This window comes from Pinus tabuliformis, chromosome 3_2 (genome assembly GCF_031772625.1).
Source record: "Pinus tabuliformis cultivar Carrire ecotype Pingquan chromosome 3_2, CPIR1, whole genome shotgun sequence".
Lineage (NCBI taxonomy): Eukaryota > Viridiplantae > Streptophyta > Pinopsida > Pinales > Pinaceae > Pinus > Pinus tabuliformis.
Genome location: NC_142302.1, coordinates 1,061,902,874 through 1,061,922,425, shown reverse-complemented (window position 1 = coordinate 1,061,922,425; position 19,552 = coordinate 1,061,902,874). Strand labels below are relative to the sequence as shown.

The 19,552-nt window shown below is 39.9% G+C and overlaps 1 pseudogene; it reads right to left on the bottom strand.

Annotated features, from left to right (window-relative positions):
• The window catches only part of LOC149184277 (glucan endo-1,3-beta-glucosidase-like), a 56,755-nt pseudogene that overhangs the window by 7,527 nt on the left and 29,676 nt on the right, over positions 1 to 19,552 (bottom strand).

The following is a 19,552-nucleotide window of genomic DNA, read 5'->3' as shown; positions in this document are numbered from 1 at the left end:
TCATTTTTGGACTCCTTAAAAGAAAAGGTCCATCTGAGCACTTGTCCTTTCAGGCTCATTAAATATTCGAAGGCGACTAGAGTCATCTTTTCGTTCTTTTCTCGACTCTCTAAAGATGAAAAGGTCAAGTTCTGTTCCTGTGTCTTAAAATTTATTCAGCCACGTTCACATTTACCTTGTTAGATCTTGTTTGTGTTTTAGTTTGCATAGGATTATTTTCCTTACTCGTTAGTTTTCCCTAGGGTTTTTGAGTTAAATCATCCTGGCGGAATCACTGATCCCATCTCTCGTTCCAAGTGACCAAGGATCTCCATCTTCTGTCGCTTCTGAGGTACCAGTTGTTAGTGATACTCTTCCTGTCATTCCGAGTATCCAACCGCTTAACTCTCGCACTCCAAAGGACGAGTCTTACAATATTCATTGGAACCCCATTTGGGAGCCTTCTGAAGAAGACTTTCCCATTACTCCTTCTGGTGTTTTGGTCCCGATGTATTCCTTCGACATGGATGAGATGAACCTCATCCCAGGTGAGGAGACCTTTATGGCAAGTGGTGAAATCCCTATACCTATGGAAACTTCACCCTTTTGTGTCAGCCCTCTTGGTATCACGTTGCCTTTACACTAAAATGCTTCGGTTGATATCATGGGTTATAGATCTCACCTTATAAGTTCCATGTGATCTCGTACCGTCACTCTGACTTCGGAGCATTTTATGCCCCAGATTCATAATATGACTGTCACATCTTTTCCGACTATTCCAACTGTTTGTGTTGCTTCTTTAGCCCCTATTGTCAGTCTCATCACTGCATCTTCAGTTGTGACCACTGTTGCTGGACCTTCAGCTGGTCCTACAAATAGTGGTCCATCGGCATCCACATCTGGAGTTGTTAATCCTACCCTTAGTGCCCCACCTTCTTCTGGTTCCATTCCAGCAGGGGGGGCATATGATCAATATTTCCAAGCTCTTCAGAATCTGGATCCACAAAATCTATTTCATTATTATGATTCTCGAGGAACTCATATTTATCACCCTAGACCTATGCCGTCTCAACCTACGGTTGAGGTCTCGGTTCTTTTATCTATTACTTGGGGTACCACCACTTATCATGGTGGCCAAGCACAGCCTTCAAATTTTCAAGGTCCACCCTATCAAGGTTAGCCATCTTACGGCCAACCGCCTCACGGACAATCATATTACAGGCAACCTGTCAGCCCACACGGATAACCCTTCCAAGGAAAACCTTCGGACTTCAGTGGTTCATCTTTCACATACTGCGGGAAACCTTCTCGTAATCCAGGACAACCTTACATCCAATAAGGCCAACTTGGTATCCAGCAAGGTCACCCTTCTGGACAAGTCAGACAGCCTCATATCCAGGAAGGCCAACCCATGGTCTAGCCTAGTCAACCTTCTGGACAAATTGGTTAGCCTCAGTCCAACAAGGCCAACCAATTGTTTAGTTTGATCAACCATTTGGTCAGTCAAGACAACCCTCAGTTGTGTAAGGTCAACCCAATACCCAGCAAGCTCAACCTTCTAGGCAAATAGGTCAACCTCAATCTCAACCAGGTCAACCTCCTAACCAGATTGTTCAACCTCAATTCTCCCAAGGACATCCATCTGGGCCTGTTCAACCGGGCACTCAAATGCTCATTGCTTCTCAAGCTCCACCCGGTTTTCAGCCCCAGTCTGGGCTCCAGACCTAATCTGGTCTTCAAACTCAAGTTGGGCTCCAAACCCAACCTGCTCATCAAATGCAGCCTGGCCCCCAGGCTCAGTTTAGAGCCCAGCCACCTTATGGTTTCCAACAGCCCTAAGGGCAAACTCATTTTTCCCCATACCAAAATTTTCAACAACCACAGGTTAACCCTTGCCTCCTCTTCTGATACTCTGTTTCACCATCTACCACTTGTTCCTTGTCCCATGTCGTTGGTGGGGGAAACGCTATGACCCTCCTGCGATGGGTCGTCTCCTTTCGACGCCAGCTCATTATCCAGGAGATTGATCTAGAGAACCCCTTTGGTACCTTGGAGCTTGCATTCCTTAATGGCAAGTTCTTCGCACCTGACGATAGACTTTCATCATTGGTCTTCGATTGGGTGATTCCACGGGTGTTCGACTTTAGCTCATTTTTCACACTTAGTGGATTGTACTAGATAGTGCCTTGAGAGCCATTGGCATTATTGGTGGTTTCTCTCGCGCTTGTTAATGGTTTTCATTATTGACTGGTAATCAAGCAAATTTCTATCATTCTTGACCTCAACACGTCTATTCGCATGCTAGGATTTGTACTATGGACGGTTGGGTTTCAAGACCCTGGACTAAGATTACATATGTTTGGACTACGTGGATTGGTTCGTGATTACATATTGACTCTTTGATGGATGGCTGCGACCATGCCTAAGTCGTCATGGATGGCTATGACCATACCTTTATCATTATCATGGTCTTGTCAACTAGATGGTTGCATCCATACCACATACCTAGTTTCATATGTATTTTGGATGGCTGTGCCCATGCCTAGACTATTTGTATTTCACTATCAGAGATATCAATTATACTTGTGCCCGTAGGATCTTCGAGGTGGTATTCCAGTTTAGACAGTTTCGTAAAGCATTTCACCCCTCCCACTCTCTCGGGCTTCATGCTTTAGGGGGAATCTGTTACACAGTAATTTGTCACTGTCCTCATCTCAGTCCCTCTACTATGTCATGTGTCAAATAAACATGTTCATATCTTCCCACCAATGTAAGAAGATTAAGAAAATGCTCTCTGATGCTGCAAATTGACCCTCATTCCCTAAGTTTCTGCCTCGTCATGAGTAAACCCTTAATATATGCGACAATCCCATGTCATAAACAGTCTCATCGCGACCCCGTCGTAGGTGTACATCTGTTTCCCATGACGATCAAATTTCTAGGCCCAGCGCAAGGCTATTTGCTATATATCGCGATGATGGGTCTGCTTGCATTGCCTCTTAATGATGACATCACGGAGATTTAGTTTACAGCTAGTGACAATCCAGATTGGGCAAATTTGTTCCAACAGTCGGCCTTCTGGATGTCTCTATACCTGCTTGTTGGGTCAGTTTGGGTCGCCCTTCCCCCTTTGGGATGGTAGTTTCGTGTTTTGTGCTACCTTCCTTGAGAATGAGCTCCCTCTCCCTCATTTCATGGAGACTCCTTCTCCTATAAAAGCACTCACCTTTGCTATGATCTACTAGTTCTTTTGGTTGGACAGGGCTGTTATTGCTTTTGAGTTTGGTAGATAGCTTTGGTGTGAGTGTGATAAGTGTGGGGTTGCTAATAGTTTGTAAGAGGTTGTGGAGTGCCCTTAACTTTGTATTAAAGCTTGTGAGTGGGAGAGAGATATTGTTATGTTAGGAGACCCATCCTTGAGAGTGAATTCTTGAAGAAACATACTGGTTGGACCCTTCGAGAAGGCTTGTGACATCAAGACTTGGTTGTAAGCTTTGCTCTTGATTCATTATTAACACAATCAATGATGATTTCCTATGTATTGTATGTAATTTACTTGATAGCTCATGATTTATTGACTTTATGAGTAAATAGATCATTATTGTTCTCGATTACATGCTTTGTTGTTTTCCTGTGGTGTTTCAGGTTGATTGCTCATTGAGGAGAAGAAATAGAAGCTGGAGCAGCGCAACGAAACTTCATCAACCACCGGTTTCAGGTAGGCCTCCAATGATGACTATTTAAGGGAATCAATTGTTGTTTTGTCTTTGTTGTGACTAGACCCACTCTAGGGCTAGAAGGGTTTCCTCTATCTGCAAAGGGAACACTTTCCTACTTCACAATGGAAGAGGAATATGAGTCAATCCTCAAAAACAAAACTTCTGATTTAGTTAAACTACTTGAAGGCAAACGACCCATAGGATGCAAATGGTTGTATAAGCCTAAATTTAAAGCATATGGGAGCATAGATAAATATATAGCTAGGCTGGTTGCGAAGGTAAATTCATAGCAAGAAGGTATAGATTATGATGAAACATTTGCCCCTGTAGCTAAACTAAACACAATCAGAATGATAATTGCTTTAGCTACCAAACACCATTGTATGATTCACCAGTGAGATGTTAAATATGCATTTTTAAATGGGGACTTAAAAGAAGAAGTCTACTTAGTGCAACCTGAGGGGTTTGTCAAATAGGGTGAATAAAATTTAGTTTACAGGTTGAAGAAAGCGTTGTATGGACTGAAACAGGCACCCAAGTCATGGTATGACAAAATTGATTCATTTTTCCTGCAACATGATTATAAAAGAAGCAAAAATGATCCTAATCTTTATACCGTGTTTGATAAAGAGGGAAAGATTGTTTTGATTTCTTTATATGTAGATGATCTAATCATTACAAGGAATGTTGATAATCTCATTAAAGAAATCAAGAAGCAGATGTCACAAGTATTTGATATGAAAGACCTTGGAGAGATACATTATTGTTTGGGTTTGGAAGTCTAGAGGGATACTTGACAAACTTTTCTGTCACAAGGTAAGTATGTCAGGAGCTTATTGGAAAAGATCAGAATGGATAAGTGCAATGATGCAGCAGTACCTTTACAACAGAATTTAGAACTTCAAAATGATGATGGATCTAAGGAGGAAGATGCAACTTTGTATAGATAGCTAGTTGGGAGTCTAATCTACTTGACTACAAATAGGCCAGATTTGGCTTATGTAGTCAGTGCATTGAGCCAATTTATGTCAAATCCCCTTAAGAGCCATTTGGTTGCAGAAAAAGGTGTTTTAAGGTATCTCCAGGGAACCTTAGATTTATGTATTGTTTAGTATAATTCATGTGATGTTATATTGACATGTTTTTCAGACTCTGATTGGGATGGAAATGTAGATGATAGATGATCCATAACAGGCTACGCGTTTAGCATTGGATTCGAGGTCATTACATGGAGCAACAAAAAGCATAACACAATATACTTGTCTTCTACGAAAGCTGAATATCAAGCTATTTGTGCAGCAACATGTGAAGTAGTTTGGCTGAGGAGACTTCTCCTTGATGCTAGAGAAGAAAAGAAGGCTGCAACGGTGATAGAATGTGACAACCAGAGCTCCATCTAACTTGAAAATAATCCAGTATTTCATAAGAACACAAAGCATATCGATACCTAGTTTCATTTTGTGAGGGAGAAAGTTCAGTCAAAAGAAATGGATATTGAGTACTGTAATAGTTGTGACAATGTTGCTGATATTTTTACCAAACCTCTTGGTAGAATCGAGTTTCAGTTGTTTAGGGAAGTGTTAGGCATATGTGTGAATCCATTTATCCATTAAGGGGGAGTGTTGAGCTTAATGAAGAAATGTTTTAATGGAGTGACGGTTAAAACAAAATCTTAGATTAGGAGTTTGTTCCTATTTTCTAAGGTGTCGTTTCAACTTCCCTAATTGTGTGTAAATTATATATATTTCTCATGTAATGAATGTAATGCAGAGCATGTTTTGCAGAGGCAGTCTCCAGGTGGTGTTCCACACCTGTGAGTTGCTCATGTTTGATTCAATAAATTTGATTCTTATATTTCTAACTGTTAACCCAACCATTTACTGAGTCCTTGCTGGAAGATGTGGCCTCCAATTCGTCGTTACCGACTCCCACTATCACATCGATACCAAAATTCACGAAACCTTTCAGTAGATCTTTGTTTGCTTGGAAAATCCTCATGTTCTCAATGTTGTTGGAGTTCATCAGTTCTACCACCTTGTCTGGAGATGGAAGATTTTCTTCTTCCATGGCATAGTTCACTCCTATTTTATCACCATCTACACATCAAATTCAATTATAATCAGTTTAATAGAGAAACCATGTTGAATTTAAATCTTGAAATAACAATTTATTGTATGAAGCATGCATCAAAGTAGGGAGGAAATGAATGCAAAGTAATGCTAATTTACCTGTGAGAATTGAACAACACAAGGTAACACATCCAATAAGGATGAATTTGGATTGGTTTTTAAAGGCTGCCATTTTACTCACAGGGAATAAGAGAATGGAGAAATGTATGTGAGGTCTTTCATTCTATAAGGAGCTCCATTGCTTTGTGCATTGATTCAAAATTTAGAATCGATAGGCCAATGAGGATGTCATGTCATATGGTACTATCTCTGTCTTACCATATTTGATAATTTGATTCAGCGTTGATGATTTGATTTAGAAATGTAACCTTATATCCACATATGTACAATAAGGAGAGCAAGGGGCACATTTATTCTTCGAGAAATGAGATATCTTCAATCATTTCTGCTTACTTTTCTTCATTAATTTGTCACTTTCTCCATATTTGGCAGGAAACACCGATTATCCCAGGGAATTCTTGAAATACCGTTGACTTTTCACGAAGGAAAAGAAGTGCTCAAGCATGCTTGTTGATGAGTGTTTAACATAGAGGTTGTATAGCAGCTGAGTTGGTTGCAAGCTTTTCTTGATGTTTTGTGATAGGGCCCAGTGTAAAAATGCATGAAAGAGTGGTCCAAAGTATTTGGCTAGGTTGGGGCCTCTAATAAGTTGTGCCTTGCTAAATAGGGCTTTCGGACTTCTTAGCTTGTAAGGGCCAATAAAAGTATTTTTGGAGGTTGGGAGCTCCAACTAAATAGAGAGATGGGGCTTCCTACTTGGTAGGGACCATAAAAAGTATTTATGGAGGTTGGGGCCTCCGAAAAATTGTGACTTGCTAAAGAGGAGTTGGGGTTCTTTGCTGGTAGGGTCAACAAATTCACAAAGAGGGGAGTGGGGCTTCCTAGCTAGTACGGGATAACAAAAACATTTCTAGACATTGGGGCCTCTTATGATAGCCCCTTGTTAATCCCTCCCTCATTGTAAATTTTTGTAATAAATTTATTTTAATGAAAACATACTTGAGTAATAGAGGACAAATTCTAGAGTTTGGGGAAGGAGAATCCTTCGGATTAGAAGGACCTTGACTTGTTTCATCACAACCAAAGGGGGCTTGCACGTATGCCATAAATGGGTTGGTTAAATCAAATTAATTTAGTAAAAGAAGAGGACTGAGAGTCCATACTCTCCTTGCATGAAATAACAGGGTAAAAGAGGTAAAAAAAATTAAAAGAAAGAGGATGGAGCGCGTTGGCGGGAATGATAGGCCAAGTCAACCAATAGGAAGGGGAAGAGGAGGCTAACATAATAGCATTACCATGACCAAAACAAGGGAGAACCATCATAGCCGAGAGTAGGAGGAGGGGTAACATACATGGAGTCATACCTAAATAGTGCAGTAGAACCACGAGAATATTCTAGAGTTTGAGAGACACTCAGAGGGATGCAAGAAAATGGCAGGGGTTGAAAGTAAGCACTCTATAAAGGGGAGAATATACATAACGAGAGAAAATGAAGGGAAAATTTGAGTGCAACAAAGAAGGATTACTAAAAATTTAGGCGTTGCTACAGGAAATGAAGAGAAAAGAAGTTATTAGGCGTTGCTATAGGAAATGAAGAGAAAAGAAGTTATTCGGTTGAGCATTGGAATATTTGAAGAACATATCTCAGGTGAGGGTAGTAATCTTTGGATTCGCTTATTGAATGAAGGGTGGAGATGGTTTAATATCTGGATTCCCTTGACAACTAAGGTGGAGGTATGTCTCTTAGATTCTTAGCAAGGAGAGTTTTGAAGCTTCCTTGATTGTTTCATGGTTTCTTAGAATCTATTCTAAATTCCCAGGCATGGGTGAATCCATTTTATATACTCATGAGGGTGGAGGTGATGAGCCACTATATTCCCTTCTTTAATTGAGGTTGGAGGTGATGAGCCACTATATTCCCTTCTTTAATTGAGGGTGGAGGCTTTAATCGATGTATTCCCTTGTGTTGTTGATTGTGGAGGTGGGTTACCCATGGATTCCATTATTTGGCTAGTAGGTGGGGATTAAGAGGTCATTGGATTCATTGTTTCAACCCGTGTAAAGAATAGTTGGTGGGTGGAGGTGGTTCACCTTTGGATTCCTTGTTTCAGATGATTACATGGATTAGCTAGTGGGCGGAGGTGTTTAGGTCTTTGGAGTCCTAATTTTAGCTACCAAATTTGGTTTTGATCAATCCTCGTCAAGATCTAGAATCTAGCTCTGGTGTGATTGGCTACAAGAAAGGCCACAATGTAGTCTAATCTAAGGTTGGGTGGAGAGTCATAGCCCCAATCTCAGTTGCCAGAATTGTTTTATAGGATAAGTGTTTCCTTAAGTGCTTGCACATCTGAATATTATGCATTTGTTTAAGGTGTTGATTCAATTCTTTGTTAATGCTAATTCTTATGTGAATGGATAATGTTAAATCCTATGCAATTGTTAAGTAAAGTTCAACTCCTAAATGGTGGAAATGCTGATGTGTGACTCTGCTCCTTTTAATTAAATATTGTGAATTGGTCATAGTAACGATAAGAAATTTATCTCAACATGAAGGAATGTTGTCTTCTTGTTGTTTTATCATGGGTGAATGGATGGATTCTTGTATATGATATTGAGCTTGTTTAAGCTAATCTTCAGTCCATAATGGCATATGAATTTTTGAGTTGATGTGGGATGGTAGATGGTATGAATGGACCGAGTTTGAAAGAAATGACTAAATCCTTGTTTAAATAAATTTCTATTTAAATATTATATGGAACTAATTTGAATAAACATATTGAGATACACGTCCACTTGATTGTATAAGTCATGTTGAGAAGCAAGTTGCCAATGCCTTCACTCAAGCACAGGCATCACCTATTTTCTTAAGTTATGGTTGTTAATGGATTTTTCTGGGGGTAAATCTAGAGGGCTTCTTTCACTTTTTCTCGTCTTCTCTTTTCTAGTGAGCATTCTTTTTCCTACAATTTTTTTTTCTTCATTTATTAGAATTTGTAATTGGATACCTCCATTTTAATCTTCTTTATTTAGTACTTAAATCTTGTTTAAAAGAAGATATTAATGTTTTATCAACATACTTTAATTAATGTTAATTAATATTACATGGTCATCCGTAACCACCCAACAAATGGATATTGTCTTGTGTAATACACTGCAAATTTAAATACATTTTTCCCTATAGAAGGTTTCTTTGGCAGTGCAGTCAATCCTCTTCATACGATATTATTTCACATATTGAAGTGGTGTGTAGTGGTTAGAATATTTCATATTGTGTGCCAAACATGAGAAAGTGTCAAGTATTGGGAGAAAACACTAGGTGGATGCCCTAAAGTACTATGCGAGGCTTAAGATCATTGATCACATCAAATGAATGGTGATGTTATTATTTGAAGAAGTGTAGGGTCAATCATGTGGGGTCAATCATGTGTTGATGGATGATGTTTGACATATAAAAAAATTCACACAACTATTTGAAGATGAAAATGATGAGAAGTTACAAGACAAGTGCATGGGGTTTTACAATACCAAATGGCACATGAAAGACAAAATTATGGAGAATATGTCTGCATTCTAAGAGTCATGGTGTAGTTTCTATAGAATATTAGAGAATATGCCAACAACGCATGACTAAACTTTGTTGTGGAATGAACTATCCATCGAGGATTAAAGATCCACTACCTTCATGAGGAATGGCACAACACAAATCTATTAGAATACTCAGAGATATATAAGTGAATCTTAGTGTTCAGTGGGAGGGTTGAAACAATCAGATCCAAGAATATTCCAAGATGGATGTTATGTCAGTGGGAGGGTTGAAACAATCAGATCTGAGAATATCCCAAGATGGATTTTATGTTACCTTCAAAGATGAAGCTGACAGTGAAGTGCACTTGTCTAAAATGTGAACACCTAAAACAATGGACTAAATAAAATAGGATAAAAACACTAAGAAAAAAGAGCTTAAATTCATTATAATAATAATAAGTTAATTTTAAAATCATGGTCAAGTTAGACGCCAAATTGGTGTATAAGAGCCTCATTGTTCGTGGGATAAAGGACTCACCTCCGTACAACAATATAACTACTAATTTATACCATTTTGTAACTCTTTATAAAGAAACAATATTGTTAACCATTATGTCCACTCAAATTAAGCTATATCTACTTTCAAGTAGGAAAACCAAAATTGGAAAAAAATAATAATAAATAATGAAGATTAAATATTATAGCAATACCTACAAGTTTGTCTCTGTTATTAAAAAACAAAATCTTTGACAAAGAATATCCCTAAATCTTGAGCGGTAATGGAATGTGTTCTTACTCGGGAGAGCATCCAAGTTATCTTCATAATGGTTGTTCTATGACCTTGATTTGTCTTAGAAAAACCATTTTTATCCCAAGTTTCTGTTTATAAAGTAGTTGTTTAGTGCGACTTTTTGGACTTTCCAGTGCCAGAATCCGACAAAAAAATTTGAGGCAAAATCTTCGTTTTTGTTACTTACACTAGTTTTTTTTACTGTATATATGGATTCAGCACCACGAGAAACCCCAAAGGCACTTTGATTATGTGAGGATTACTATCAAGCTTGTGATTTCAATAAATTGTTACACGATTTTAGAAAAATTCAACCAAAAAATCCCACCACAAAAACTTCCAAAAAATCACACTAAAAACAACTCGCTTTATAAAACCTTCTCCTCCCGTAGACCTTTCCTCTTATGTAAACTCTTTGAATTTCAAGGTAATCATCACACTTGTTCCTATACGTGCCCTCAATGTTCCAAGTAGGTATTAATAAACAAAACTTATATTTCTAATGTCAATTTATTTCACATCCCAGAGTTTTTAGATTCAGGAATCTCGACGGGCAAAGGTTGGACAGCCGTTGAACGATGACAAGGTAATGCAATTAGTCTAAAAAGGCATACTCGGCTTTAAAGGTGCATTTATAGCCAGAGTTTTTTCAATGGCAGAGCTGTTTTGTTAACGTTGTTTGCCCAGCCAAATGTCCACAAAAAAAGATAAGCGTCACCATTAATGTCCATTTAATTCTTGAACCCATGAAATCTATCCGCTACTTTGAAAACTTTACTCAGATTCTTTTCTTCCTTTAGTTAAAAAAGAGGGGATGCTGCACCCGTGTGTATATATAAAATATTGGTAGCGGTTAACCAGCTTGTCATAGGATATTAAATGTTTGGTTATATACAGGCTGGATAACCCGATAACACGCTCGCTTATTTTTATTTATTTAATCTCCGCATGTACGTGTTATTGGGTTATCCAGCTCCGCATGTACGTGTTATCGGGTTATCCAACATGCATATAACCAAGCATTTAATACCCTATGACAAATTGATTAACTCCTACCTAAAATATTTACCCATAACCTTCCATATGTATCACGATTTAGAGAGAACATGTGAGAGGATGTACATATATGGCACGAAGATGTTTTATTTTAGGTGTATTAAATCAAAATAAATATGCCGAATGATGTGTACATATATCTCTAAAGAAATATTCAAAAAAATTAGTTCTCGTTACAATCGAATTGTTTTATTTTAAATAAAAATAGTATTTTCAAATATGATTTTTTACCAATAATAAAAACACGATAATTTAACAAATAAATTAAGAAAAATAATATAAATATATCGTATTCCATGCGATACTAATTTGTGTAATGACCTAGAAGCTTCATATAATTAAAAATTTAATTATTTTTATGAAATACAATTTTAGTCCGATGAAAGTTTAACAATTTTTTATTTATTTAATTTATAGATGGATTTATGGTTTTATATCTAAAAAGATTATAACAATTAAATAGTATTGAAAAATAACAAGGTCACCTAGTTTAATAAATAATTTTGATGTATGATGTGTTATATATACTCCAAACAATAATAAAATTGTAAAATGGCTTATATAAATATTTGTTAAATGTTTTTCAATTATTTTTTAATATAATTAAACATTTTTTTGATAGATAAAGGTTATATATATATATATATATGACATTGAAAAGAATGATAACAAGTTAATAATTATTTATTTAATATTGAATGATGGAAATTTTTTATATAATGCTCATATTATAGTACACATGTCATGTTATTAAAGTATAGATTGATATAATGAGAGTTGTACAAATTGTACACATGTTATTTTTACATAATTTTTCAAATTTATATATTTTTAAATTATTTTTTTGTAAATTAAATAATAAAATCCATAGAAATGGTCTATTCAATACTTTCTACCCATGAGAAAATGAAATTTTTTGAGTTTAATAACAAACTATTTGTGTTTATGGTACATAGTAATTAATATATAATGTTATTTTTCAAATTATTTATATTTATTGTACACAGTGATTAGTGATATAGTACATAATAATTAATAATAATGTACAGAAAAGTCAATTCTTGATCCAGGTGGATATTGGTGGCCACCTGCCAAGTCCACCTGGACCCCCACCATTGTTTTTCTCAGCATTTTCAGTTTCCTTAATTGTAGCACAACTTACTATTTTTAGCAGTTTTTCGGGTCCTAAACTTCCGGAGCCGTTTTGAGGCCCTAAACAACGTTTTTTGGGAAATCCAGGGGCAACACGAGTCCATGGGATGGATTAGTGTTGCCCGTTCCAACAATGATAGTGCTCGGATAGATCTTTCTAATGAGCTATTGTACGCGTCAAACGGAGATCATATGCCAAAGTTACGACCCCGGGAAGTTGATGTACCAACTTACCCCCAAACTGGGCCCACAGTTTGGCGTTTCATCTCCTAGGGTTAGGTTTTGGAATGTTAAGGGTTTTCCATTGTTTCTCAACAATAAATAGGCCTTCGAGCCTCATTGTAAGACAGTTCAGAGGCATGTAGCCATCACATCTCTTCTCAGAGATAAGCTACCATCGCCCTAGCTAGTTTATTTCCATTTCTGATTGTAAGCATATTTCAGTATTTCCTATTAATGAAATGAAGTGTTATTTCCGCTGCATCTTTGTGTATATGGTTATCTCTGTAATTTGTTGCGTTCCTATTTAAATCCGGATCAGTGGTATCAGAGCGGTCTGCTTTTTCTCTGTTTTTCTTTGCATGTCCCCAACAAGGTCGGGATATAAGGAGTTAGGGCTCGAACTGGTTGAACCTTTGCAAGACTAGCCTCGCAAATCCCGATGGCCTCCCATGGCGGACGAGAAGAAAGACGAGGGGGCAGGAGATCCCATCAAAATCTTGCTCGAAGAAGCGCTCGAGCGACAACGGAACGCGATGATGGAAAGCTTTGCGCAGATCCTTCAGCGGCTACCCAGAAGCGGCGCATCGGCTTCCAGTAGCTCCTCTGGAAACGCCACACCCTTTAAGGTACAAGTTAATTTTGAAATCCCCATATTCGAGGGTCAGATAGACGCCGATGCCGTAGATAAATGGTTAAATCTGCTAGAGAGTTATTTTTCTGTTCATGAATTTTCGAGTCGGGAAAAGATTGTCTTTGCTCTTCTCAAAGCAGCCCCCCACGTCAAGGACTGGTGGGAAACCTACTGCGAGCAGAAGGATGAAAGTACTGGCTCCCTATTTTCAGCCGCGCCCACCTGGGATTCGTTCCGGGATGCCATCAAGGAGCAGTACTACCCTGTCGGGAGCTATGAGGATGAATACATAAAGTGGACCACGCTGCGGCAGGGAAGGGACCAAGACGTGCCGGAGTTCACCAATCTTTTCCATACCCTTCACACAAAGTTGGGTATCAAGGATTCGGAGCAACATTTGATACTCAAATACCGTGGCTGCCTGCACAAGTACATTCAGGAAGAAATACAGTTCCTACACATCCCCTCGCTCGGCGCAGCATACCGGTATGCCGTCAAGGTCGAGCAGAAGTTTAAACAAAAGAAGCGAGACTTTGGATCTGCGAATCCAAAGCAGGGGAAAGGTGCCCCTAAACCACAGAACAAAGGACAAAGCCAAGGCGGGACAGCCCAAGACAACCAGCCGAAGCTACAAACAAAGAACAGCGCCGCGAAGCCGAGAAAGGACACTGGAAAATGGTGTGAGTTCCATAAGAGCTCCACTCACAACACAAGTGAGTGTCGGGCCAAGCAGTCACTGGTGGCTGAGCTAAAGGTTTCAGAATCAGATGCATGTTCCGACTCTGAGTCAGAACCCGATAAGGGGTATGAAAAAGGGAAGCAGATCATTGATGCGGACCCCAGCGCCACTGTTGCTACCGCAAAGATCCAGAAAAATGAACCCGAAGATCCAGAGGAGGAGGAGCGTCTCTTTCACTCCCAGATGTGGGTAAAGGGCTCCCCGATACAGTTCATTGTTGATATCGGGAGTCAAAAGAACCTCATTTCGGCAGAGGTCGTGAAGCGGTTGGGCTTACCGACCACAGCACATCCACAGCCATACACCATTGGGTGGCTTCACCAAGGACAAGATCTTCGCGTGAGCCAGCAGTGTCGCCTTCCGTACAACATCAAGCCCTTCACGGATGAGGTATTGTGTGACATTGCTCCCCTTGAAGTTTGTGATGTATTACTAGGACAACCATACTTGTGGAAGTGACATGCTGTGTATGAATCAAGGCCCCGTGCCGTTATTATCACATTGGGAAATAAGTTGTTCAGGATACCAGAGGTAGCACCACCTGCCGCCATCTCTTTGATTACTGCAAAACAATGCAGTAAGATCATTTCCAAAACCAGGAAATTTGTTTTCCTGATGATACGCCCTCAAGGGAAGAAGAAGACAGTGGCCGCGGCCTCCAAACGGGGTCCCTCTGCACGGCAGCTGCAGATGGACAAGATTGTGGAGGAGTACGAAGACATCTTCACCTCCCCGGCAGGGGTTCCTCTGCACTGTCAGGTCAAGCACTCCATCGATCTGACCCCAGGTGCGCCGCTACCCAATGGACCAATTTATCGGCGCTCCGTTCTGGAGAACAATGAAATCAAGAGGCAGATTCAGGAGCTCCTGCAGAAAGGTCACATCCGTCCGAGTTCTTCACCCTGTGGGAGCCCGATAGTGTTGGTACAGAAGAAGGATGGGACGTGGAGACTCTGTATTGACTATCGGGCGCTGAACAAGATCACTGTCCGTAATAGGTACCCGATCCCGCGGATTGATGACCTCCTAGAACAACTAAAGGGGGCGAAATATTTCAACAAGATCGATCTGAAGTCAGGATATCACCAGGTACCAATCGAACCCTCAGATGTGTGGAAGACTGCCTTCAAATCCAAGGAGGGCCTCTTCGAATGGTTGGTCATGCCTTTCGGATTGACGAATGCTCCTGCAACCTTTATGAGGCTAATGGATGACATCTTGCGGCCATTCACCAACTCCTTTGTAGTAGTATACTTTGATGACATTCTGATCTTCAGCCAGAGTTGGGAAGAGCACCTCCACCACATCCGACAAGTTCTCCAAACACTGCGGCAACACAAGCTATGTGCCAATTTGGAGAAATGCACTTTTGGCATGACCGAGGTTCAGTATCTGGGATACATCATTGATGAACAGGGGGTGCATCTCGATCCCGCCAAGGTCCAAGTCATTCGGGATTGGCCCTCTCCAACCACTCTAACAGAGCTCCGCAGCTTTCTAGGTCTTGCCAACTTCTACCGCAGGTATGTGTTGGGGTTTTCTCATATTTTTTGGCCATTGAGTCAAGTCACCAAGGGCGGGGCGAAAGCAAAATTCTTTTGGTCTGAATCTCAACAGAAGGCATTCAGGGAGTTGAAGGATCGCCTTTGCACGGCACCAGTGCTCACGTTACCAGATTTACAACAACCATTTGCGGTCGAGACAGATGCCTCTGACTATGCTATTGGGGCAGTCCTTACTCAACATGGACATCCAGTGGCATATCACAGTGAAACACTTTCAGACACAGTCCGGAAGTACCCCACTTATGATAAAGAGATGTATTCCATTGTACAGGCCTGCCGACAATGGAAGCATTACATTTTGGGGAAGGAAACGGTCATCCACACAGACCACCGACCTCTGCAGTTCATACAGACCCAAGGGAAATTGCAGAATGATCGCCATCAGAAGTGGTCTACATACCTGCAACAGTTTCACTTGAATATCAAGTATAAAAAGGGCAGCACGAATAATATTGCAGATTGCCTCAGTCGACCACCGATCATGGCGCTAACCACCGTGCTCAACTCTTGCGGGCACGAGACTTCTGATTGGCCACTTCTCTACAAAAGCGACCCGGAATTCGGCCACACATACCAGACACTCTTGGAGGGTCGGCAGGTTGCAGATTTTCACCTCCAGGATGCCCTATTATGCCACCTCGGTCACCTTTGTGTTCCTTCAAGCGAGCGTGCCAAGATGATTTGGGAAGCACACTATAGTCGAGCTGCTGGGCATTTCGGGGTTGAGAAAACAGTGGCAGTACTGCAAAATTATTTCTATTGGCCGAATCTTCGACAGGATGTTGGGAAGTACATCCGATCATGTACTGCCTATGCCATTGCCAAACCGACCATTAAGAAGCAAGGCCTCTATACCCCGTTGCCCACCCCTAGTCGACCTTGGGAATCCATCTCCATGGATTACATGTCAGGCCTTCCTTCCACTAAGCATGGAAATGACTGTGTTTTTGTGGTCATCGACAGGTTCTCAAAGATGGCCATTATGATGGCCCGCAAGAAGAATATCATAGCAGAAGCCACTGCTAAACTCTTCTTCGAACGAGTGTGGGTGCACTTTGGGATCCCACAGTCTATCATCTCAGATCGGGAAAGTCGGTTTCTCAGCACATTTTGGTCTAGTCTCTGGTCAATGCTGGACACCAAACTCATGAAGTCCACAACCTTCCATCCTCAAACTGATGGCCAGACAGAGGTTGTCAATAGGATGATTGTGCACATTCTGCGCATGTATAATTCAAAGCATCCACGCACATGGGACGAGAGCCTCCCCTATGTTCAGCACAGCTACAATCGAGCTCTTCACAGCTCCACTGGCCATAGCCCTTTTCAGGTGGGTTTGGGATTCCAGCCACTATGTCCCATTGATGTGGCCATGCCACTTGCAGCCACTCACATGAATTCAGCTCATGTCCAGTCCGAAACAGATAAGGCCACCAGCTTCATTGAGCGCATCCAACATATTTGCCAGCAGGTCCATGACATTCTTGAGAAATCAAATGCCAAGTACAAGCAGCGACATGATCAACATCGGGTGCCACACAAGTTTCAGGTGGGCGACAAAGTCTGGTTGCATTTGCAAAAGGAACGCCTTACTAGAGCCTATCGGAAATTGAGACCACTCCGATATGGTCCTTACACCATTACTAAGGCTATGGGAGACAATGCATTTGAGCTCAGCATTCCCCCATTCCTTGGCCTGCACCCAGTGTTCAATGTGGACCGCCTTCGGCCATACTTTCCACCATTGCTAGACACATCCGACATTGCAGAGCAGCTCACAACCACAGAATTAAATCCAGATTGCATGGAACAAGCTGCAACTGATCGGATCATGGACACACAGATCAAGAACACTCGCCAACAGAATATCCAACTGTACCGAGTTGTCAAAGCAGGCCAACTCCTTCAGCAGGGCAAGTGGCTCACCAGGGAACAAGTTCAGCAGAAGTTTCCTCATCTCATGGAGGAGCTCAACGCAATGGGGACCATTGCTTCCTAAGGGGGGAGGAATGATCCAGGTGGATATTGGTGGCCACCTGCCAAGTCCACCTGGACCCCCACCATTGTTTTTCTTAGCATTTTCAGTTTCCTTAATTGTAGCACAACTTACTATTTTTAGCAGTTTTTCGGGTCCTGAACTTCCGGAGCCGTTTTGAGGCCCTAAACGACGTTTTTTGGGAAATCCAGGGGCAACACGAGTCCATGGAATGGATTGGTGTTGCTCGTTCCAACAATGGTAGTGCTCGGATAGATCTTTCTAATGAGCTATTGTACGCGTCAAACGGAGATCATATGCCAAAGTTACGACCCCGGGAAGTTGATGTACCAACTTACCCCCAAACGGGGCCCACAGTTTGGCGTTTCATCTCCTAGGGTTAGGTTTTGGAATGTTAAGGGTTTTCCATTGTTTCTCAACAATAAATAGGCCTTCGAGCCTCATTGTAAGACAGTTCAGAGGCATGTAGCCATCACATCTCTTCTCAGAGATAAGCTACCATCGCCCTAGCTAGTTTATTTCCATTTCTGATTGTAAGCATATTTCAGTATTTCCTATTAATGAAATGAAGTGTTATTTCCGCTGCATCTTTGTGTATATGGTTATCTCTGTAATTTGTTGCGTTCCTATTTAAATTCGGATCAATTCTTGCCATAATTACACAATAAGAGGGGAGACATTTCAACTAATCATATTTGAGATAAATAGAAATAAATTTTATTTAAAAATAATAAATTTAATTTCATAATGCTAAACTTTGGATAAATTTTAAATTTTTTTAGTCAAAGCAAAACTAATAGCAAGTCAATGAAAAAATGAACACGTTACATCTTGCCAACGACAGGCATAATAATAATGATTGAAACTTGGGATAGCTATAACTAAAAGAGAAAAAACAAAAAGGATAATGAATTTTATCTAAGATTGAAGAGTCATTCTTTAATGCACATATTTAAGCATTTTTACTTTCCATGTTCCTGTTTTAACATCCTTACATGTGTACTCTTGGTGTTTGGAAGATCGTTTATGCAAAATAATTAGATTTAAGAACCCAGGTGTAGAAAGAACTTGAACCTTTTATTTGGTGCTATTCACACTTGAATCTATTTATAGGTTGCTAGATCAAGATAATATGTTAAGCGTTATCAATGTTCAATTATATCTATACTTCATTTGTTTTATCAAAGGCTTCTATTAATTCGTCAAAATATTATGGTATGCATGATCAAAATTCAGTGTTTTTCCGACCTCACTTCTATCAGAGTTATTGGCCAGAAGAACAACACAAAATCTGACTACAAAATACGAGGTGTTATCTAGAACCAAGAACCGGAAAGACCAATATGTCGAAAAGACCCCCAACATAAAGACACAACCCACAAACATCTAGTTATATTTATATTTATGTGTGAATATATGATGAACTCATTGGCTTTAAAATGCTGGTTAAAAATAAATATAAAAATACATGTGAAAGATGGTTTTAAAAAGAAATCAATCATTTTTATTTTGAGAGTAAGAAATAAGAAACAATTTCTCTTCACAGAAGGATTTTTTATGACTAGGTTTTGATACCACCAAAACTATATTTGGAAACCTCTAACCCCATGGAGAATATGGACGATTCCAATCAAGTTGTGACTATGTAGCACCTATGCCTTAAGAATACCACTCAAATCCCCTCTCATACAAACTTACATCTTTAAAAATGAGTGGCTAGACCAACTAGGCCACTTCTTCTCCCCACGAACCTCTAAATAGAACATAATTGAGTGTTTTTCGAAGGCACTACAAAAAATCATAAAGACAATACTTAATGAAAAGGAAAATATAAAGAGAACAAGAAAAACCCAACCCAAAGAGGATGGAAGTGAACCAAATTCCTTGATCTCTCATAAAATCTAACTCGATCAAATACAAAACCAGAAAAATGGAAATAGTAAATGGAAAGGAATGGCAAAGAATGTATTGTCCACAATAATTTTTTTG